Source organism: Podarcis melisellensis, assembly GCF_964234715.1.
Source record: "Podarcis melisellensis genome assembly, chromosome: 1".
Taxonomy (NCBI): Eukaryota; Metazoa; Chordata; class Lepidosauria; order Squamata; family Lacertidae; genus Podarcis; species Podarcis melisellensis.
Genome location: NC_138528.1, coordinates 129875961 through 129900544, shown reverse-complemented (window position 1 = coordinate 129900544; position 24584 = coordinate 129875961). Strand labels below are relative to the sequence as shown.

The 24584-nt window shown below is 47.5% G+C and overlaps 1 protein-coding gene across 1 annotated transcript in view; it reads left to right on the top strand.

Annotated features, from left to right (window-relative positions):
- The first annotated feature begins 4293 nt into the window (after positions 1–4293).
- Positions 4294–24584, top strand: part of COL6A3 (collagen type VI alpha 3 chain) — a 110360-nt gene continuing 90069 nt past the window's right edge. The window contains exon 1 of the mRNA XM_081899488.1: positions 4294–4457. The gene's annotated coding sequence lies outside the window, so the exon portion shown is untranslated. The remainder of the gene's footprint in view (positions 4458–24584) is intronic.

Sequence of the window (24584 nt, the reverse complement as noted above, 5' to 3'; positions counted from 1 at the left end):
TTGGGATTCCTTTCTGTGGGAATGTTCAGGGATGCAGGAGAGGATACATTGTCTGAAGATATCCTTTTCCAACTTGTGTTAACAAGTTCCACAATTTAGCAGAGTAACATTCCCCTTTTTAAACTTGCAGCGGATGCATTTGCTCAGGCTCGCTAAAGCCTCTATAATATCTGTTCTGGTATTTTCCCCTTTTTCCCTCATAAAAGATAAGACACAACACAGTCTTCTATAAAAGTAATAAAAAAAAATTACTCACATATCATTCTGTTCACAATAGGATCCCAGAAGGCAGACTTAGCTTAGAAAAGTAACATGCACTTGGAAATTATTCCATAAGAAGACAGTCCCTTTGTCCTCTCTTGGCTGGAGGCCAAGACAGCATCTTTGGCTAAGCAGATGTTGCTTCTTTGATGCATGTAGTCAAAGAGGGAGATGCCTGCCCTGCCCTGTGCTTTTGTCGTTACCTGCACAGGTGAGGCCATGCCCACCTCTAATCACATGCAGAGGATGTCTGTCCCAGCCCAGAAGGAAACAGGAAGTTTACCTGCTGGCTGGACAAACATTCCTCCCCATGTGTAAACATGTTCACTCTAGGAATGTTGTACTTGACTGCTCTTGTGTTTCACATCCCACACTTTCAGCTTGGCCTTGTTTCTTGCTGTGGTGGCTTCTTGGCCACCTCCAACCAGCTTCATTTGTTCTGCTGGATAGAGAAAGAGAAGAGCCAAGAGGAAACTCGGAAGAGCCCGCAAGACGACAGCCAGCTACATGTGGGATTCAACCAGCACCATTCTAGGAACCACACTCTGGGGCTGGGTCACATGGTCCCCTTCTGCGACTCAACCACAGAGCGCATGTGAATGATATAGGAATGATGCTTGAGGTGCCATCCTTTGTGACTGAGTTGGACAGTCCTGCTAGCTCCTCGGTTTGGCATAGCAGTATGGTTGACACTGAAGTATGGGGGTTGTACAGAAGGAAGTCGGGGGCTGCAGGTGGCCCATGGGTTGCATCAGAGGAGCAGGAAATGGGATGCATCCCTCTTGATCTTCCTGGAGGGTTGACCCAAGACATTTTGGGACCTGAGGTAAACCACAAAATGGCTCCCCCCACCAGGGAAGGAAGAGTGAATGAAGATCTACGTTGGGAACAAGGGTGGGGGCGACTCAAAATAACCTTACTCATCAGTTGAAGTGGGAACTTGAGAGCACCATACAGGGAACTGGGCTCACTTTGAATCACGCTGGGTGAGTGCAGAGGCCAGGAGACTCCAGAGGGCAGCCACCACCATTTCCTCCCAACCCTGGTTGAAGCGGTGCTCAACATGCAGATGTAGGTGATGGTTAGTTGATGGAGGACCCTGTGTGAGAGGCAGGGAAGGGAAGATTGCTCAGGATGGGAGGCTCAGAGATGAAAGCTCCCAGGTGAGAGCTGGGAGGGTTCACCTTTCTCTGTGTGAGACAAACTAAGATCTCCCTGTGAAGGAGAATTTTATATCCCCCCCCCTTTCTCCTCGATTCTTTGTTTTTGTTTAGATTAGTTTGTTCTTTTATTGCAATGTATCATGAAAAGTCTTAATAAAATCTTTCTTAAAAAAAACCCAAACCCACTCCAGGTCTTGCATTATGTCCCCCAGCTGAATGCATGTGTAGTGGGACCCTGCCCGTTGCAATGCCTACACTTTAGAGCAGGTGTGGGAGCTTTCAGCCCCTCAGACGCTGCTGAACTGCATCTCTCATCCTCTCTGACCACTGGCCATCTTACTGGGACTGATGGAAGTTGCAGCTCAGCAATATCTAGAGGGTCAAAGGTTCCCCACTCCTGTTCCAGGCTGCCCACCCCCGGGAGAAGCCCTTCTGCCCTCTGCTCTGCATATTTTCTGTTGCTAGCTGACTTGCTTCTTTACAGAGGTCTTCGAAAAGAGCTGAATTGATAATTTGTTCTGTGTACTAATTCTACCACTGTAATACTAGGTGTTGGATTGCACAATGACCATGCATCCCAACCAGACCTATGACCAGGGATTAGGCAGTCCTTTCCTTCTGAAATGCATTAGGTGAGAGCCTATCCAGATAAGGCTGAGGCACTGCTTCTCTAGACCAGACGGATGGGAGGGGGCCTGCTCTGGATTACACTCCCTTTGAAGGAGCAGGTACGCAGCTTCTGGATCCATCGGTGTCACTGGCCCAATTTGGTATCTGATACGGACCACAAAATGGTCCTCCCAAACTGATGGAGATAGGTTTGGGATTTAAACCTGTGCCATGTGTGTGTGTGTGAAAATATGAGTGTAGTCAGGCTGTGAAGCCCTGTTTAGCAGAGTAAAAACGTTTATGCACGTTTGCGGCTGATTGGAAGCTAGGAATTAGGCAATTGCACCTTTCAATCTCTGTTTACTTGTGATTTGCTTACTTTTCGGCCCTGAACTGAAGTTTGAGAGACCTCGGTGGCACAGAGTGCCTTTTATCAGCTAGGGCTAGTGACCCAGCTGTACCTCTATCTGGACAGGGATAGCCTAACACCTGTCGTCTCCGCTCTGGTAGCCCCTAGGTTACATTACTGCAATATGTTATACATATGGCTGTCTTTGAAGGTGGTGTGGAAATTGCAGCTGGAGCAGAATGTGGTGTCCAGGTGGCTGACTGGGACAGAATGGTCTAAGCACATCCCACCAATCCTGGCCGGGCTGCACTGGCTACCCATCAGTTTCTGGGCCCTCTTCAAACTGCTGGTTTGGGCCTCATCAGGACCCCAGTATCTCAAGGACAGCCTCTCCATGGGAGCGGAGTGCACAAAGGTTTCATTTCTGAAAATAAGGTCTCATTTTTAAAACAATAGTTCAATTAATTTGAGTCCATTTAAAAGTTTTATTTACAGATAGGTAGCCGTGTTGGTCTGCCATAGTCAAAACAAAAAAAATTCCTTCCAGTAGCACCTTAAAGACCAACTAAGTTAGTTCTTGGTATGAGCTTTCGTGTGCATGCACACTTCTTCAGATACACTGTATCTGAAGAAGTGTGCATGCACACGAAAGCTCATACCAAGAACTAACTTAGTTGGTCTTTAAGGTGCTACTGGAAGGATTTTTTTTTTGTTTTTAAAAATTTTATGATTCAGCTGCTTCAAAGTTAAATACCTGGGGGTGGGGGAACACTATTTAAAACCAGTGGCGTAGCGTGGGGGGGCAGGGGGGCCGGCCGCAACATCTGGGGGGTAGGGTTAGGGGGCGCAAATCCACGGGCTACGGGGCGCAAATCCACGGGTTAGGGGGCGCAAATTACTTGCCTTGCCCCGGGTGCTGACAACCCACGCTATGCCACTGTTTAAAACTCATTGGCCACCTATAATATCTGGGACAAATGAAGACGTGCATACATTCATATTCTGCAATATATTAATCTCAGTACAACAAAAGCAGGACAGCAGCAGCAGCAGCACCCTTTTTGCCACTTTAATAGCTCAAGCTAAGTGGAAGTTGCAAACCTTTGTTGCAAAAGGGCGTATTAAGACACCTCCAATGTTCATTTTGTCTATTACGGTAGGCCTGCAACTTGCATGGGGCTTGCATTCTGGGGAGCGCGCCAAAAACCAAAACCGTGTTTATTCAAAACCCGTAGGGCTCAGAGGGGGGGGTGGGATTGCCCAGGTCATTTCTCCCCGACGCTTCCCTGCCCCCTTTTCATTGCATAAACTTTTAGGCGCGCATGTGAAGCCGAACGCGCGCAAGTGAATTGCGGGCCGGTTGCGGGCTGACTGAATGGCGTGGGGCTCTCGAACCAAGTTCAATCCGAAGCAGCAGCCAGGGCCCGTTTCCTCCAGCCAGCCCCCCCCCCCCAGGACGGCCCTCTTTCCGGAGCTGCCTCGCTCTCCGTCTGCTTTGCACCGCGCACTGATGGCTGTGGGCGCGCAGGCCGAGAGATCTCGCCAGCAAGGTTCTGGGTAATAGCACGTTGACAGAAAACCAAGGTAACTTCGAGTTCAGGGCTTCTTCTCACTCAGGCGCATTCTCACGTTCTCCTTTCCCCGAGTCTCGAATTCAGAAGGAAGTTGGCGCCGAAACCAAAGTTTGACAGGAGAAACACGTGCGGGGGGGGGGGGAGCGGCGTTTCCCGCGGATTCTGGGCGCTGCTTGGCGCCGGGTGCGCGGGCGGACCTGGGCCGGCCCCCCGCCCTCCCGCCCGCTGCTCGCCCCTTTGGCATCGCTGGAGGCGGCGCCGTCCCCGCCGCGTCTCCCGCCCCCCCCCCCCCCGCCCCGCCAGCCCCTCCGCCGCCGAGAGCCGCCCGCGCGGCAGGATTTTCCGAGCGCCGCCCTCGCGCTGCGCCGCCGAGACGAGAGAGAGAGCGAGAGGCGCGAGAGAGGCGCGCGGCGCAGGGAAGAGGCGGCCAGAGGGAGAGCTGAGTCCGGCGCGCAACGCGGCCGCTCCGCTCCTGCCAGTCCCGCGTCCAGCTTCCTCGGGGTAAGCGCCCTGGTCCGGCTGCGCGGGGCGCTCCGGGCGGCTCGCTTTCGAAGGAGCCGGAGCGCCGGCTCGGGTGGGGTTGGCCGGAGGGGCCAGCGCGGGAGGAGAGTTGCGGGGGGCGGGCGAGGCAGCTCCGGGGTCTGCAGGAGAAGCGGGCTGCCCAGTCAGCCCTCCGGGTCGGGCGCCTTCTCTCTTCCGACGCATCTCCCAGTCGGAGGATCAGATTTGCTCGGGGAAGTTGCGTCTCGCGGCTGATTTTGCTTTCCGTTGTCAAGTCTGACTTTCCCTGCGTTTGCTGCCTGCTTTGTCTAGGTGTAAGACCTGCATAGGTTGGTTGGTTGGTGAGTTAGTTGGTTTACTTACTTACTTTCTTATCGATGGTACTTATATCCCAGCTTTTATTGCATGGAGCTCCAGGTGGCTTTCATGAATCTCATTGAATGCCCACAATATATTGAATGCCCACAACAACCCTGTGAGGTAGCTTAGGCTGAGAGGCCCAGGGTCATCCTAGCAAACTTCCCAGCCGAGTGGAGGATTCCAACCTGGAAGATTCGAACCGGGTCTGACCCTCGAACCACTGCTCCACACTGGCTCTCGAATCAGGCTAACTTTATTTGGATTGCAAATAAAGGAGAGAAGGTGCTGAGGGGGGGAGGAAGGTTGGTATTTGCTCAGGAAAAGCCGATTCAAATCAAAATACACGGACAGACAAGTGACTGCTGTTTGATGCAGCTGCCGGGTTCTGCCTGAGTCAGGAGAGGATTCCCTAAGAGGCGGCTCTGCCAGGTTCAGTACCCAAAAGGTCTATCTTACGAAGCCAGAATGCGGCCAAGGTTTGTGGGCAGAAGGACAGAGCCCTTTAGGACTGGCCTCCATAGGGAGGCAAAGGAGTCCTGGATGCCCAAAGAGGGCAGAGCCTGGGCATCCCTTCACCAGTGACTCTGCGATGCCAGAGAAGGCACAAACAGTGTATACAGAGCAGAAATGGTGTCTTGTCTGGCTGCCTGAAGCAACAAGAAGAGGGGAAAGTAGAGTTAAGCAAAATGCACCAGGGAACTGCTTGGGTCTCTGTGAAGTGTTCTGGGGGCAGGAGGGATCTCTAAAGGATTGGCACTTTAGGGGAATTGCCTTTATCTCAGCCATCCCTCCATGGCACTGATCTCACATGGACATGGGTTCAGCATAATCCTCATATTCCATAATGGACTTGGAAGTCTTATCATAGGACAAGGACACACCCTTTGGCTGCTAAAAAGAAGTAGCCAAATGACCCTTGGGGTCCCTTCCAACTATGATCACACATCTTTTCTGTTAACTGTTCAAAGACTAAATACAACTCCTCTTCTTTCCTTACAAACTGAGCTCTGGGACCATGTAGCTCTGCAAGTATTAAGAAGAAATCTACCCATCAACACCTAATCATGTTAGTGGGATAAGAATCTGCTAACCTTTTGTCCCTCTTAAAGGTTCCTTCAAGCTGGAAATCGTAATTAAGCTAAGTACTTCTCTGGGAATGTTTGCAATGGAACTAAAATGAATTGAAAATGTGAAATTCAAGGCTATGGTCTTATTCCCCTTTAAGGTTGCAATCTTATACATGTACAGTAGCATGAGGGTAGATTCCTCTTTAAACAGTGAGGCTGGAGATTGCACAGTAAATCTGTAAGTGTATGAATGCAGGATTTCCAGCTTAATGTGTATTTTGCAACCCTTTTCAAAATGAAGGTATCAAAATTTAATGGTGGTGCAAACTTCAGCATGTCAAAACTCTGCCAGATTTGGTGCCAAATACAAGGCCTTGGCAAATAACAAAACTAAGGGCGACATTCCACCTCATGCTGTTACTAATGTTCTGTCTGTGCAAGCGCTGCAGCTTGTAAGATGGAACAACCCCCCGTCTCCCTGTGCACTTTTCTGGAGGTTTGGAGGACATGCGGGTGGGGGGAGAGGAGGGAACGCCCCCTCCTACAAACGGAAGCTCTTGTGCAAGGCTTCCGCTCCCAGAGCTCGTTACATGACCCCTACCCTAAAATGTTGCTCTTGTGTTCAAACGGAACAAGTGTGCTGAGGTACAGAATCTGGATCTCTTGCTTTAAAATGTTAGCAATTTCTTGATATGCAAATATATGGCGCTGCCTTAACATGACGGTTGTATGAGAAGCACTTTGGACATTGGAAGCGCTCTATAAATGCTGAGTGTAATCATAGCTCCAAATGCACCACTAGCGATGTTCGTTTATTCCTGGTGCCTCTCTTGGAACTATTCCTCGGTTGCAAAGTAAATGAGCACATGCAAAATGGAACTTTCAACAAATTAGTTTGCTTGCTTATTTTTGCTTTCGATATTTACATAATAGTGATGTCACCCCTGGGATCCCAGTTGCCAATGTCACATTTATAGCAGAGAAAATAATGATACTGCAGGAGGAAAATGTGTCTTCGGATATTGCTGAAGTTTAAAAGTGACAGAGTACTGTCCTAATTAGGAAGCTAGAGAATCACAAAGAACTCTGCTTGTGGGGAGCTCATGTTGCACTCCACCCCCCCCCCCGCTGCTCCCATGAATTGTAGATAATTCAAAGCCAACACTATCATGGCCCTGTAGACTGACTGACCTGTCAGTTAAAAGCTACTCCCCCCCCCCCCGTGTGATGAATGCAACATCACCACTGTGAGCATCCACTTCTGCCATATTTGCAGCTTTTTCCAGTTGAAAATAAAGAACAAATGCAGCCCAAAGTAGCTGCAGAAAATAGCCTTTATTTCTCTTATATGAATGGATAGCAGTTTACTTTATGTAACTGTGACTGGTTTTATAGAGGCTGCTATGAAGGAAGCATGGGATCCGATCCATATATATATATTTAGTAGCTCAGTGTGTTCCAGAAAAGAAGAGTAGTGGTAATACAGTCAAACTTTGGTTCCCGGATGGCTCCTTTTTGGAATGTTTCGGCTCCTGAAAACCTGGAAGTAAATGCTCCGGTTTTCGAATGTTTTTCAGAAGCTGAGTGCAGGAAGCTTTTGCAACCAATCGGAAGCCATGCCTTGGTTGTCGAACATTTTGGAAGCCGAACGGGCTTCTGGAACGGATTACGTTTGACAGCCAAGGTTTGACTGTAGGCTAATATACAAATGTTGCAAAAGCGTTGCAGAAACATGTGGAAAGGAGGTCAGCAATAACTGTGTAACTAACTGCCAAGGGCATGAAAACTAAACCTGGGCTCCTCCTCTGGGAGATTTCTGCTATGACGGATCTCTGAGAAGCCTATGCCGTTTTCTCTGAGTAGCACTCACTTCCTCACCCCAGGGTGAGAAAGATATCCCTGGCCACACACTGCTTTCTGCCTATACCTTCAGCTCAATGCTCAATGACTAAGGCAGGAATGGCTCAGATCCCATGCGTTCCAGCGGTTTCACTGGCACTGGGAGAGAAGCTCTGTCAGTTTCTTTGTGGTTCTTTCCCCTGCAGTGATTCATAGGCCCCTTACACGATATGCTTAGCTGCAGGGACCCCTGCGATTCCTCCAGAGGCACTACTCTAACTCTTGGCCATCCTTGCACAGGATCCGGGGAATCCTTCCTCTCCCCGCCTTCCCACAGGCTTTGCTGATTCATACCTTATTTGTTTGTGGGCTGCAATTTTTTTGGTCTGATGTCCTTATCCCACGTCTGGAAATTTCTAAAAACCTTACTGCTGGGATTGATTACTGGCCAAGTTTTAACAACCATTTTTGTTTCTGAGTTACTTTAAAACTACTCTGAGCATTATTATTTTTCCTTTTGTTTGCTTTCTGGTCAGATTTTTATTTCTTCAAGTGTGGGCTCTATAGTGTCGAAATACCAGGCTGTCTATGGTTTAAAATTTGTTCAAAATGAAATAAGCTGACATATGTAAATTGGCAATTTGGAGATTCAGGCTTGGCTTGAATTTGTCTTCCCCACTGAGCTTTCCATCTCCTGAATCCTCTGCATGTGCCAGGACATGGAGGCGTGGCCCCCCCGGGCCCCCCAGCTATGGAGAGGGGAGTGGGAACCAGTGGCGTAGCGTGGGTTGTCAGCACCCAGGGCAAGGCAAGTAATTTGCACCCCCTAACCCATGGATTTGCGCCCCCTAACCCATGGATTTGCGCCCCCTAACCCATGGATTTGCGCCCCCTAACCCCCAGATGTTGTGCCTGGTGCGGCTGCCCCCCTGCACCCCCCATGCTACACCACTGGTGGGAACCTCTCATGGGGGCTGAAGAGGCTCTTCACCAGTGGACCGGGATACTTGATCCTGTTGAGTTGGTGGGTGGGTTTGGGCCTGAACAATGTCCTTTCCACTTCATCCCACAAGTGACAACAGCCACACCTATTATTTGCTTTGCTTTAGTATACTTCCTTGGAATGATTTCTCTGTAGCTTAAGAACAATGAAGAACACATCAGAGGAAAACTTTTACCTGGCTACCTGTTCTCAATATTCCCTTCTGCCCTTATAACATTTTGGGGCTAGTCACTTTTCCACCCTCCATTCTTTCACTCCATTCATCTCATCATATACAGTCATACCTCATGTTACGTCCGCTTCATGTTACGTTCCTTCAGGTTACGTCCCGCAGCGACCCGGAAGTACCAGAAAGAGTTACTTCCGGGTTTTGCCGCTCGCACATGTGCAGAAGCGCAATATGAAGTCACGCGCATAAACGCAAGATGATGTCATGCACATGCGCAGAAGCAGCAAATTTCAACCCGCGCAAGCGCAGGCATGCCACTGCGGGTTGCGCTCTTTTCATGTTGCAAACAAGCCTCCAGAATGGATCCTGTTCACAACCAGAGGTACCACTGTACACTGATCCCGTACAGAATGGATCCCGTTCGCAACCAGGGGTACCACTGTACACTGATTTGATGTCTACATGCTTAATGTTAGCATGAAAGGGACCTGCACACCTACAAGTGTATGCATATAGGCTCCTTTCTTTCACACTCATACTGCATCCCATGGTGTGGGGGACAACAACAGAATCTTCCAGTGTGCATATAGGGGGAGCCTCTGCCATACTCTTCAAAGGTGCTGCAGATGCTTTTGACCAGGCTTCCTCAACTTCAGCCCTCCAGATGTTTTGAGACTACAATTCCTATCATCCCTGACCACTGGCCCTGCTAGCTAGGGATCATGGGAGTTGTAGGCCAAAAACATCTGGAGGGCCGAGGTTGAGGATGCCTGCTTTTGACTCTTAACTTCCAACATGGCCAGTGGTCAGGGAAGATGGGCGTTGTAATCCAGCCATGTCAGAGCCTGCAGGTTGGGGAGCCTGCTGCAGTGTGGCCAGCCAACAGAACCCAGAGGGGGGCTATGAGTCAGTTCTCAGTGGCTCCTACTGATTTCTGTGGGATTAGCAGGGGTCTGTTTAATCCCCATTACAATGGTGTCCCAGAGGTTAACACATATAAACACAACTGCCATTCATTCTTAGGAGAAAAGGTGAACAATTACAGTGGTGGCCCCACCACCCAAGCAGTGCTTGCACACTCTGCCCTTAAGGCCCCTCCAGTGTTGTGGGCGAGGATCAATACTTTCTTCTTCCCCAAACTCCTAGAGCCTGAAGATGCCCTGATATACCATGCAAAAGATAACAGGGCACTCTTTTGCATAAGTGGGTGGGGCTGGGCATGTGCCTTGGTGGGCAGGGGTTAGATGGTGGGTCAGTAGACGAACATTCTTTATGTATGCAACAACAGCAGCAAGGATACTTGTCGCCAAGCATTGGAAAACCCAAGACTTGCCCACACTGGAAGAATGGCAGATGCAACTGATAGACTATATGGAACTGGCGGAAATGACTGGCAGAATCAGAGACCTGGGAGAGGAAGCAGTGGAAGAGGACTGGAAGAAATTTAAGGACTATTTACAAAAACATTGCAAATTGTATGAGTGTTAAGAAAGATGCAAGATTGTAAATAACATGGCACCACTAAGCTAGTTGAAAAGAATATGAAGATAAGTGAAATTTAAGAAAAGATAAATTTTGGATAAATATTATGACTAAATTAAGTATTTAAGTTCTTAGATAGTTCTTTAGATAAAAGTATCTAAAGTTAGGGACACAATATTGGAAAATTATAAAATAAGAATTGAAACAAGGTGATAAATTGCTGGTTAAAGTTTTATAAACCAGGAACGCAGGAACGAGAGATGTGAGGAAGTCCAAAAAGCGAAGAGAATATGGTTATTGTCTAATTGATTCGGTTATGGTATGCTTTTTGTATAGGGTGTAAGTGCTTTTTTCTTTTTTTCTTTTTTGTTGTTTTTTGTTGTTGTTTTCTTTATTGTATTGATAAAATCTTTAATAAATATTAAAAAAAAAAAGATGGTGGGTCAGTAGAATGCAGACTCAAAGGCGCCACAAGTGGGGAATGTACAGAACAGTGAACAAAAAAAGGAGGGCAGGCTTTTCTTGTTGTGGTGGACCAATTAAACCAAGGCTGCTTGGCATACATATTTGTTCCTAAAGGCCTTGTTGCCACTTACAATCCATTCTGGATCCATAGAGTCCCATATATTTCTAAAGCTTTGGGGTTTGAAGGGAAGCAGATATACTGTTTTTTGTTGTTGGATTTATTAGTGGCAAACTTGTGCATGAAATCAGGTCTGGTTCTGGAACCCTTCTGTTTTTCCACACAACAAATTAATAATATCCTTTGCATAACAAATTCCTGCTCTGAAATTTGCTGCAAGTTTGTTTTGAAAGGGTAATATATTCCCCATGATATTTTGGTTATTGAAGCAATTAAATGCGGGCTAGATTATAGGACTGTCATGTGGACCCACAGCCTGTTGGAAATTCTGATCCAATGCAAGGGGGGTTTCAAGAATGGGGCCACGGGGCTCTGTTTGGACCTGGTGCTCTACAGTGTTGCCAGTCTGGTGACTGCAGGTACCATGGCACCTGCAAAGTCTTTCTCTGTTGCCCCCAGGATGAACCATAACCTTCCTTTCCTTTCTTCCTTCCTTCCCAAAAGAAAGTTGCTAGCATCTTTAGAATCTGAGTTATGAGGCAAAACTTGCCAGTTAGCATGCTCCAGTGTTTACCTGAACATCTCTTTGCCATCCTGTGGGTGACCATGTGCCTCGAAAGGGGAGATGTGTGGCTGTCGCCTGCATGCATGGGAGGGAGGGCTGCTCATGTATGTGTGGTCTGTGAGGAAAGATTGCATGTGAATATGTGGTCTGTAAGAGAGAGAGTTAGAGGAAGAGAGAGAGAGAAGTGTCCATGTGAATGAAGTGCACATAAAGGAGTGAGTGAGTGAGCGAGCGAGCAAGTGACAGACGCACGTGTGCCTGTGGTCAGTATGTATGCACCTACTGTGTGTGAGGGAAGGAGTGGGGCATGGCCCCTTGTACATTTTTCCTGGTGCTGGGCTGTGTTTATGTGAGAAATAAATATGGTGTGATCTTCACAGTCAGGACAGCTGGACATAGTTGACTTCCCATGGTAAGCCTAAGGCTGCCTGAGGTGGCATGGTGTGTGTGTGTGTGTAAGCAGCGGTGACTCTGTGTTCTGTGGTGCAATGCCCTGTCTCCTCCTTGGGAGCCATTTTGTGACTGGTGGCCACACCACTTTCTCAAAATTCAAAATGTGCCCACAGGTCCAAAAAGGTTGGCAACCCCACTCTGCAACTTATTTATCAATGACTTTGATGAAGGACAAACTTGTCAAACTTATAAAAGGCCCAGGAGGGGCAGCCAAGACCTTGGTAGGCAGAAATAAAACAAATGAATATGGATAGGATGAAAATCAGGGTGCAGATTTACAGCATGAAGTTAAGCAAGGACAAATGCAACTTCTGCAATTAGGCAGAGACACCTCACAGATATAGGATAGGGATGTACGTTTCCTAGTAACATCAATACATGTGGATATGATCTTGCTAACTGAACATAGCAGCAGTGTGATGTGCCTGCAAAAAAAAAGGTTTATGTGCTTTTTGGTTCCATGAATAGAAGCATCATTTCCAAGTCGCAGGAAGTAATAGTTCCATTTTATTTGGTACTGGTATCTGCACAATCAGAATGAATTTCAGAAACCAGAAAGTTGTCTTGAAAAATACGACTTTCAAGCTGTCTGGTCCCCAAATGGCAACTGTGGCCCTGGTTTAAGGAGTCATTTGGCGCCTAGCTTATATATCTGATTTTCTAACACTGAGTCCTGAAGGGCTGTAACACAGAAGAGGCCAAAGACTTGTCCTCTGCTGCCTCAGAGGGTAGGAATAGATTGAAGGGGTTTAAGTTGTAAGAAATGAACCAAGTTGGAGAAATGAACCAATTCCTGGGAGGCCCTGTGGTCTCTCCTTCCCCTGGCATCTTCCAGCAGAGACTTGAAGGCTTTCCTATGTGTCGAAGCAGGAGCTTGCGACTAGGCCTTCTCCAACTCTTTGATTCTAAGAGAACTGTCACAATCTTTGTAGACAGGAGTTGCCACAAAGCTTATGGAGATCACTGAAATAGATTTTAATAATGAACATCAAATCTATTAATTAGTACGTCACTGAAAGCAGTATCTGAGTTGACTTAGCACTAAAATCCGCAGAAAGGGGCAAAGGAATACATTATAGAGTTGTGCTCTCAAGGAAATGATGCTCCTTTTCTGAAGGGGTCTGACCTCGTTCACAGGCTTTCCTAGGGTCAAGCCCAAAACTGCAGTAGGTGTAACTGCCATGCTTTTCAAGGGGGATTTTGCAGAAGTGTGACTGGGCCACAGATCAATGTTCTTTTGCCTATACAAGGGGGCAACTGGCCCCGTGATTGTGCAGGAATCTAGTTCTGCATCTGCCAGTTCCAACAAACTTTCTCCTGGACTAAACGAGCTCTGTTACCTGGTTTTTTCCCTTCTGATTCAGAAGCCCAGCGTTGGAGCGCCATCATTTTTTCCAGGTCCTAATGTTCTGTATTCCACATTAAGATGTTGAGTGGCATGGGTGGAGGGAGGGTGGTTGGTAAAATATGTGGTTGTATACAAAGACTTGTTGAGTTTTTAGGGAGTTTCTTCCTTTTTTCCATAAATAATCCCCCCCCCCCGCCCCTTACTAGCTTACGTTGAAGGCATCAGAGGCAGAAAACAGGCAAAGCCTAGTTATAAATACCATTTACAATACAAACAAATAAATAAAAGTCTTCTTTATGACAGTGCCACTTTTATTTCTTTGACCTTCTTCCTCCCTCCTCGGGTTTATTTGCACTTTCCCCTGGCATGGGCACAGAAGCACTGAGAAATGTACTGCAAGGAGCCATATTAGAGCCAGGAAGTGTTGGCCTTTGTGTCTTGAGATGGGAAAGGAACGTGTGAGGTTGCAGAAATGGGTTATTTTTCTTATTATTGTTGAACAGATAAAGCCTTGTTCTCTGGGCTTTGGTTTTTCACAACAGAGGGCTCTAGCTAAATGTACCTTGATGCAGCCTATGGAGACCACTTGGATAAAATCTCTTTCCTCAGTCTCACCCTCTCTGGAGATCTAAGACGATGGTCCCCAGTGGCTGACCTGGGCTCTATGCAAAGACTGCAAGAGGGAACATACAAATGACCTGAGCCTGAGGTTGAGTTGTGGTAGAAATCCAAAGGGCTGGGCAGCATGTGATCTCTTCGGAGCAAAGAAAAAATCAGCACGAAGTGTGCTATATGTTCAAAGAGCAGTTTGAATGTTGTAACATTTTATTCCCCTTTCCCCCTGGGTTATGAGACACAGCTATCAAACTGGATTGCTAGGCCAGGGAAGTTGAGCAGGCAGGACTTCCTGCATCAAGCCCGTTACCATATTTTGCACCAGAGGGGACAGTGGGATTTCATTAGCTGTATCCATCCTGTGGGTAACCCATGATTGATCGGTGGTACTTCACTAGGTCCCATTCACCATACTGATCTGATATGGGACAGGTCCCAAGCTTGGACCCTCGCACAGCTGTTCTCGGTGATCAGGCAGTAACTGTCAGAGGCTTTATGCTGTCAAGCTGGCATAGCTAAGGTTCGCGGCCAGTTCCAATCTATTTGATTTATTGACAAAGTTCAAAAGTACATCTTCAGCGTTTCAATTTACGTCTGGCCCTTATGGCACAGTTGCCGCATCTACTTTCCCCCCTTTTCTTTACCCAGCATGCAAGTCTGCGGAAACCCCGGCCCTGACTTCCTCTGCGTACAGAATGACTTGTTCCAGGCTCATCCTCTTCCCTCCCTGTGTCAGACTCGCTGTCAGACAACAGGCTGCTAATGATCTCTTTAGGCTCTCTATAAGTGCTAGTTTCTGTTCTTGAATCTTTTCCCGTTTGCCTCTCCCTGACAGTAACTGATGGTGGATTTTGTTCCTGCATGGTTCCTCTTGCAGCAGACCTGTGGAAATCTGGATTAGGGTGGTGTCTGCACAATCCTAAATGAATCATGTTTGGACAGGTTGACATAGGTTTTTAATGGATCTTTTTCTGGTTTCTGTTCCACTGTAATCTAAAAGAGTGTGGTGCCTAGAAACTCACAGTTTTAAAGAAAGAGTGTGAAATTTGAGCTTCGCAGTAATTCCATATCCAATCGCAATCATGCTGTGTATGGCGTTGTAAAAGCTATAGGAAAGTATAGGTGTAATACCCTGGGATATCAGCAAATTATTTTGCCTTACTCTTCTGTGCATGAGTATCCTTAGACACTTGCCAGCAGTATATGCCTCAATTCAAAGTAAGTGTTTTATGCAAAAAAGAAACAATGGATCTGTGCTGCGTGCACACACACACCAGGCTACTTAATTTTGTCAGGGAAACCGATGCACACTTCTTTTTTAACTGAAACTGATCTACTACTATCTGAGAAACATCTGTCATCTTGATGCATTCAAGAAGCTGTTATGTGGACTGAGGGGTCTGATCCCTTGATGGCCTTGTGCATAATTAATCAGTATTAATGAACAACTGTAGATGATCCAGATCTCAGTGGACAAACATCCAGGAAATCAGTTACTACAGGCTGAGGAGATTGCTGGCCAAGGATTTAACCGTCTAAATTGGAAGACTAATGAATCTTGCACACAAACTACTGTATGGAATTGAAAAAATTAAATTTTGGCTCCCCGCCCCTTGATTATATCAGCCTATCTAGATCCGTAATTTCCTGGACATATCCGGAATACTGCAGCCGCAAGCAGTGTCCAGGCAGAAATCGGAGAAATGTCTGGGAAAATCTGGCCCTGTGGCAGCCCTCTGTAACCCCTGCAGGTGGAAGGCTCACTTACAAATAAAAATAAATGAAATGTATGGAGGAGCATTCATTCATGTGAGCACCACCCACACTCCCAGTGTCAATTGATATGTTCACAGCCCTGGCGCACGGTAACCATCCCAGAGATAAGGCCACAGACCTAAAAAAGATCTATGAGGCAGGGGAAAAATGAAACAGCCCGGCAGCTATCTCATGGAAGGTTTTGCTTCATAGTTTGAGCTACAGAATTTCCACCCACATTATTATTCTTCTAAATCAGGGGTCAGCAAACTTTTTCAGCAGGGGGCCGGTCCACTGTCCTTCAGACCTTGTGGGGAGCCGGACTGTATTTTGAAGGGGGAAAACGAACGAATTCCTATGCCCCACAAATAACCCAGAGATGCATTTTAAATAAAATCTGGCCCCTGGGCCTTAGTTTGCCTACCCATGTTCTAAATTCTGAGTCCCCACTCAGAATCAAGCTTTTGTGCTTGTTAAATACTTTTGAGCATGTTAAATACTAGTAGCACAAACACTGTAGCATCAGGAACAGTTTCTAATGTGTGCAGTGGGTGAGTAAACATTTGCATTATAGCCTGAGATTAATATCCCTTCTCAGACCAGAAACTCCTCCAGAAACCTACTCATAGCACTGAATAAACTACTCTTTGTGATGAATGGGAAGGAAAGCTATTGCCATTGTTAAGTAAAGGCCCCAAGTAATTTTGTGAACAAATATGTGATGCTTGCCTAGAAAATCTCCTTGCCTTTAAGAGGCTTCAGGCTTTTAAGTTTCCACTTGTTCCAAGGTTTCTGGGAAGCAAGGTGTTATGTACTGAAGTTCTCACCCTGGGCCAGCATATGCAAATAAGGGATTGAAAGTGATGTTCAGTGATTGGATAGTTACAGAAAGTGGTTACTGTTGCGTTCTAGTGGAGCTCTATATAAGCAGGCTGGCTGAACCCTTCAGTTCAGTTCTGTTTTGGCCTGTGAATAAATGAGAGCTGTTTGAAGAATCGCTGTGTCATCTGATATATTCACCCACAACTTAACACAAAGGGATCCAGACTGGGGGACAAGTTATGGCTCCAGCATCAACAGCAGGAGGGCAGGACCTGCATCAGGCAGCAGAAGTGCAAGAGGCAGCGTCTCATCTGCCACCAGTGGCAGAGCGCATGGAAGCCCGGCCCACAGCGGCTGACCTCGCAAAGTGATGCAGATGGTGCATTCTCATGCCACATTCCAGGAGAGTGGCAGAGCCACTCCCGACCTAAAGAGGGGGGGTTGCGGGCTCATGCCCCCGTCTACAATTTTGTGGGGCTGGCTCCAGCCCTGTGGAACTCAGGGATTCCCCAGTCTCATTAATATTCATCACCCTCAGCGCCAGCCAATCGGCTGGCGCTAGGGGCAGGCTTACTCGGTGTTCTTAAGGTTGGGGCAGCCCTGGCTCGCCCCTTTTCTTTCCTACAGCAGCTGCAGTTTCCCACCCACTCTCCCTCTAGGTTTGCATTCAGACTTTGCTATGGGCTTCGGCTGGTCGCCGCAAGAGGCCTGGTAGGAGTTTTTCCACTTGGCTAATTGGCTGTATTTTAAAAGCCACTTGGTTTTTTCACCTACCTCGTAGCAAAACGTCACAACACTCTTGGTTTTGGCGGTAGGCATTGGCAGGGGTATTGTTATGCAAATGAAGTCGTGGGGGAGGAGCGCCATCACCTCCCCCAAATCTTGAAGGGTAGTTCGTTAAAGGACTCTGGGGGGCGTCGCCTCGTCCGAAACCTACGGAGGCTAGGGCCTAAAGTGCGCTTCCAAGCGGTAACCCCTTGGGGAGCACCTAGGGATGTGCATCTCGGGGGCTCCCCCGGTTGGTGCTTAACCCTTCCCGGTTAGACCGGATAGTCTGTTAGGGCCAATGCCTAAAGCCAATACCGCTCTTACCTGTAATCAATAAAGTTGTGGCCATTTTCGCCCATTAACCTAAATTCTGGTGTCCGGTGTCTTTATTTACTCCATCTGTGGGAGGGGGCGTGAATCGCCACGCAGCAGCATTGCCACCCATTCTTCTCTCTCCGCCAGAGCTGCTTGGCCAGGCACAAGGAAGTGGCAGCTTCCTCATGCACTGCAGCCTCTCTCTAGTGTGGCAGATCTGTGCGTGGCACAACCCAGCTGAGGAAAGAGGTGGCAGTTCTCGACCACTGTCTCTCCTCCACTCCGCCCCCAGATCAGGTCTGACCTGGGAACTGAGCTTGGGCTGGGCGTGAGCTTGCATGCCTGTTGTTTTTTAATTCAATCCAGAAAATGTGCCCATATCGCATCAGGGGACAAAACAGGCTTGGCTCCCCCTCTCTAGCATCGTTTAATATAAGACCAATCAGTATGCATCAGCCAGTGGAGGGACAAATGCTTGGGCAAATAACCATGTTCTCACCTGGTGTTGAAACTCCCTTGGTGTTGGTGCTAGTCACCTCTGGAAAATGAGGGCATTCCAAAGTCAGGATGCCACCACTGAGAATGTCCCCTTAGTGGAATTTCCTGCCACAGAATGTGGTGATGAGCGCTGTCTAAGAAGGGTCTTAAATGGGATGAGACAGATTTCTGTAGGATAAGACTAGTGGTGACTATGAGGAATCAAAGTAAAATGGTCCCACCTCAATATATTCAGGTGAAGTGTACTTCTGAATACCAGCAGCTGGAAGCCTACAGTGGAAAGGGGACTGCTTCATGCCATGTCCAGTAGTTTTGCGAAGACTGCGTTGGTCAGCGTGCACTGATCTACACACATAAAACAATTTCATGCACAGGCGTCTTCCAAAAACCCATCCCAAACCCAAACCCAAACCCAAACCCAAAAAAGTCCCATGGTGATTGGCAAATGGTAAAGGGGGCAGGAACATGAAATCTGGAAGCCCCTAGTCATGAACCGGCACATGGGAGGTGGATACAGATTCAGTCGCTCTGACTCAAGGAACAAAGCAGTTGAGCAGCTCAGCAGCTGTATCCATGACTGAGCAGCCCTTTTTAGGATCCACTCTGCTCACTCTGAAAAGTGGGAGGGGCTAGAAAAGATGCTCTAAACATAGTCTGCCTCCCTTTTCCACTGACTAGATTACCGCGCCCAGTGGGGTCACCACCTAGCAGTTTTAAAAGACAATTGAACTTTGGAACATGGAATATACGGACTTTGTCAGATAACACAGATAACGAGGGTCCTGAACGCAGAACTGCCATTATTGCAAGAGAGCTGTGACGTTTTAACATCGATATTGCAGCGCTTCAGAAGACTCGAAGAGCAGGTGAGGGGCAACTGAAGGAAGAAAAAGAAGGCTACACATTCTTCTGGAAAGGTCAATCAGAACAAGAACATCAAATACATGGGGTAGACTTTGCTATAGAAAACAATCTTGTGAAGCTCCTGTCAGAAGTCCATATCAGCATTAATGAGCGGCTCTCAACCCTTTGAATAAAACTCACCAAAAACCAACAGGCAACTATTATAAATCCTTATAAACACCAACAATTGGAAAACACTTGCCTGCGAGCGCTCCAATTGGAGAACAGCCTTTACCAAAGGTGTTGTGGGCTTTGAAGACACTCGAACTCAGGATGCAAGGGAGAAAAGTGCTAAGAGGAAGGCATGCTTGGCAAATCCACACCGTGATTAACTCCTGCCTGGAAACCAATGTCCCCACTGTGGAAGGATGTGTGGATCCAGAATTGGCCTCCACAGTCACTAACGGACTCATTGTTAAAACCGTGTTAATGGAAGACAATCTTTCTCGGCTGTGAGTGATTGCCAAAAAAGAAAGAAGAAGAAGAAGAATATCAGATATGGGGGATAAGCCACAGGGGAGTGTGACCGCTTTCATGCCCTTCTTACAGGCTTAATGGAGGCATGTGGCTACCTACATTGGAGATCGGTCTCTCAATTCAAATAACTTTTGGTATGATCCAGCAGGATTCTTAATACTTTATTAACTTGGAGGAGCTACTCTGGGAGAAACAGACATGGCTCAAAAAGGCAATGGATTGCATTGAGTGGCATTCTCCCTTCCGCAGGAAACTGTCACCACTGTCACTTAACTAACCCAAGTGTCCAAGCTAGCATGATATTTGCTCTTGGAGGATAGATTAGTGGATCATGCTAGGGGTCATTAGGAAGGGGGCTGAACTAAAACTTTCAAACATTGTTTTACATCATACAATATGGTGTCAACCACATTTAGAATATTGTGTGAAATTCTGGTCATCCCATTCCAAAACGGTGTTGTATACGTTGCAGAAAAGGGAAACCAAAATAATTGTGTGGTTGGAGAACTTTCCCTAAGAAGAAAGGCTGAAGCATTTGGGCCTCTTTGAAGCAACAGCAGGACCAATCTGTTTCCCTTTCTCCTACTTGTGAAGCTATACAAGTAGGAAGGAAGATGCTGGAGTAGGTGGATTATCTGAACCAGCAGATCTCTTTGTCTGTTGTTAGAGAAATTACAAAAGAGGTCAAGGCGATAAAATAATAGCCAAACTGCTCCATCCCTACTAGTTTAACTGTTACATTCCTCTGGATGGGATTGCTATAGAGACTGGATTGCTCACTTATAGGATAAGTTGGATGGTTGGATGGCCATCTGTGATGGGTGCCTTAGCTGAGATTCCTGCACTGCAGGAGGTTGGATTAGATTACCCTAGGGTCCCTTCCAATTCTACAATTCTATGGTTCTATGAGATGGCAGCAAACCTGAGGTGTTCAAAAGCCACTTAGTTAATAATATAAAGTGACAATGGACACTCTTCTTCTTCTTCAGTGATGACTCGTTGCCGAGTAAGATTGTCTTCCATGAATATGGTCTTAACGGTGTGTCTGCAAGTGACTGTGGAGGCCAATTCTGGATCTGCACATCCTTCCACAGTGGGACATAGGTTTCCAGGCAGGAGTTGAGTGAGGTTTTGCCAAAGATGCCTTCCTCTTAGCTTGTTTCTCCCTTTCATCCTGAGTTTGTGCTTCTTCAAAGTCCATGACACCCTTGGTAGAGGCTATTCTGCAAGCGGAGCACTTGCAGGCCAGTGTGTCCCAATTATCTGTGCTTATACTGCATTTTTTAGGTTTGCCTTGAGAGTGTCTTAAACCTCTTTTGTTGTTCAGTAGCTGTCAGGGAACTGCCATCGGAGCCAGAGGTGGAGGGAAGGCTCCAGAGGGATGCCGGAGAGGGTCCCAGTAGGGAGAGAGGCAGCCCATCTGCTGGGGAAGGAAATCAGCGTAACACCAGTGGAGAAGGGGGGCAGATGGGGGAATCGGCGAGGGGGCTCCAGGACTCCTCGCCGGAGACCAGCGGGGAGAGCACGGGTCCTCCGCTGCCCGCTTCCGCACAGGGGGAGTAGGAGGGGACTTGGCGTCAAAGAACTTCTTTGCTGGAAGAAGTTCAAGAAACGCCCACTGACGGATACTGCCAGCGACTGAGACAGCCATGGGTGAGAGGCTGTCCAGACAGAAAGGGTTCAACCAGGTAACCTAGCCAGGAGTGGCGACAACTTACGCACGAGCAACCCCTAGAACCATTACACTAGCATTTCGCTTTCCATTCTTAAGTTGGGAATAGATTAGTTGCTTTGGAAGATGATTCTGGAAGATAAGAACATGAATACTCCTAGTGTGTATGCTGTCAACCCCTTTAAAGTCACCACAAATCACGCTTTCTGCCCTGTCCCTGTCCCTGTCCGCTGAACTAATAACTCCAATTCCCAGCTCAAATTCTGCCCAAGGCTTTTGTGCTCAAATATCAGCCCTTAAGGCAAAATAGAGATTGCCGGGTTCAGCAGGTACGTAGGAGGCTCAGACACATTATGAAGCAACTGACCCAACAAACAACGCCCCCCCTCCACACTATCCTTTTAAAGAGTGGGTGGGCACAACCATGTGGGTGGCAAGCAGCCGGAGTCCCAAGAATGGGCAAGCAAAGCAACGCTCCTTTGGGCGGGCGGGCTCTGTGGCCTTTGTTTGCGCTGGTGCTGCCGTTTCTGTGTCCATGGAGCCAGGGCCAGAGTCAAGCATCAGATTAATTCTCAGTTGCCTCCTAGAAGGGATCAACACCTCCCTAAAAGGAGAAGGTGCCCCAGAGGTTGCTTCCCAGGTGGAGGTGTCAGGCTAGGAAGGCCTGATGTCGAAGAGTGGGACATCCCTCTGACAACCTGCTTGGTCCCGCCCCTGAATCCTGATTGCCACCAGGTCCCTGGACCTCTCCCCAGTGTTATAAGAATTTAAGGTCTCAAATATATAAATTAAATGTTCATAAATTTACAAGGCAAACACATGCATAAGCATGTAAGCCATGTGTCTGAAATAGTACAGGAAAATAGTCCTGAAACCATTTTGACTCTCCCAAATTGACCTCAAATGTCTATCTGCAAGGAGGAAGGAAATGCGAAAACCTCCCCATTGTCTCTATGCTCACAAATCCTGCCTTAAGGGTACATTTGGATATGAATAAGGACACGGGTGGTGCTGTGGGTTAAACCACAGAGCCTAGGACTTGCCGATCAGAAGGTCGGTGGTTCGAATCCCCGCGACGGGGTAAGCTCCTGTTGCTCAGTCCCTGCTCCTGCCAACCTAGCAGTTTGAAAGCACGTCAAAGTGCAAGTAGATAAATAGGTACCACTCCGGCGGGAAGGTAAACGGCGTTTCTGTGCGCTGTTCTGGTTCGCCAGAAGCGGCTTAGTCATTCATGCTGGCCACATGACCCGGAAGCTGTACGCTGGCTCCCTCGGCCAATAAAGCGAGATGAGCACTGCAACCCCAGAGTCAGCCACGACTGGACCTAATGGTCAGTGGTCCCTTTACCTTTTAGGGTGAGCCTGTGACCTGGACTCAGGAATTAAGTATTTATCATCACAAAAGAATAGCCAGGCTCTCCAGGTAAATTCATCAACAGGTTTCCTGCCAGACAGGATTCAGTGATGTATGTATGATGTATTGGGGGGTGGCCTTAAGCTTACAGGGTGGCAATTTCAAAGAGTCTATATAAGGGCTTGTACGCCATTGTTCTGGGTTGCTCCTCCCTCCTGCATGTGTTGAGTGAGGACCCTGTCGCAACAGTTTAATAAAGATCAAGCTTACTAGCTGCTTTGCTTCTCAATATTCTCTGGTTGGCCTCTGTTATTTTCTCTTACCGATAGGGAACCCACTTAAGGACTCTGTATGGGCTCTTGGAGACCCCATAAGGGAAAAAAGAGCAGATTTTGTTTACAACACCAGGGTCAGAGACTTATTGGGGTGCCATTTCTGCCTCCCCCATCTCTGAGGTCTTCACATTCCTCCTAGAGATCTGACCAGCGCCTCCATGTCACCTCCAAGGGGCTCATGACATTTCTTCCCTCCAAGAATTCTGTCCACTGTAGTTTGTTAAGAGTTGCTGGAATTATAACTGTGGGGGGTGAACTACAGTGCCAATTCTTTGAGGAAAAGAATTGCCTACAGTACCTAGACCCAGACAATGAGCAGCAAAACTAAACTGGGCTGAAATGTGAGAGAAGAGCTGGTCTGGGTGCCGTCTGGATCTCCCTTCTCTTCGGATCTCGCCATGACTTCTGCTCCAGCCGAACCTTCCCACCCACAGCTGTGCAGCTGCAGTGATGTATGCACAGTGGAGAGCAACTGGGAGGAGGCCTGGGCTGGCGCTTGCCCAGCAATTCCTGTCCTTATGGCCTTTTGCTTTGGAGTAGCCCCCACCATATGGACTGTGACCTGAATGGCAGCATTCCCTCCCTGCGAAACGCCACATCCATCACTTTTCACATCTGAGTTTATTGGCACTGCATCAGCGCATGTTTGTGTAATATATTCCTCAGCTGTGTTCTTGGATCACAAGGAAGAACATCCCCCACCCCCCTCAAAACTTTGTTCTTCGGAGGGAACGGACGGCGTTACATGAGTTACAGCTGCATATGCATTCTCCTTCAAAGGAGAAAACTGCGTCCATTGCCATATTTGTATAATTAAAGAGCCAACAGATGAAGTGCTTGGCCTGCAAATACTTTCAAGCGTTTATGGAGGCAAGAGGAAGAATGCCTGCAGAAAAAAGAGCCTCCGGGCCAAGCAGATTCGCCTCTGAACACAAGAAGATCAGGGGTAATTCCTACTCTGCTTGAAAGAGGAAACGGGTGGCAAAAGGAAGCCTGGAGGGCACAAACTTCTTCAAGCATTTCATTTTCTTTTCCTCCTGGAGTTTTTATTCCTGAATATGTTCCTTCTGTTTCCCTATGCAGTCGAATTGCCTCAGTTCCTGTTCCAGACTTTGGGTTGCATCCAACTAAGTTTTGCTCATAATAAACCCATTGAAATCAATGAACCTAGTCATGTCCTTTAATGGCCTGCTTTGAGTAGGTCTAAACTTGGGTAGAATCCTAGGTAGCAGCAGCAGCAGCAATAATAATAATAATAATCATCATCATCATCATCTGACAGCCCATTGTACCTACCCCAATTGGCCCAGTGGGATTTACTCACAGGTAAATGTATCCTGGATTGCAACCCAAATTCTTTAAACCTCAGTCTATGTGCTTATGAAAGCAAGTAGAAAGTCAAGAAAGGTGTATATGTCAAGTGGTCGCACTGAAGCTTCCTTCTACACCACTTTTTCCTCACTCTGCAGGCCTGTTCAGGCATGCCAAAGAACATGTGAGGGCAGAATTGGGGGGATGGGGTGCATGATGCACTTCTGGGATTCCTGCCCCTTTGCACTTTCAGTTGTCTGAAGAGATTCTGTCTGTGTAAGTACTGTAATACAAGTTTTCCAGTTACAAGTAGGACTCCAGGCACATTCAGAATTGTAGGCAGCTGGGTGATGGCATGGCACAAAGAGGGTGGCTTGACGTTGGATGTTGTCCCATGGATGTGATCTGCATTTGTGGGGGTGGTAATCCAGCAA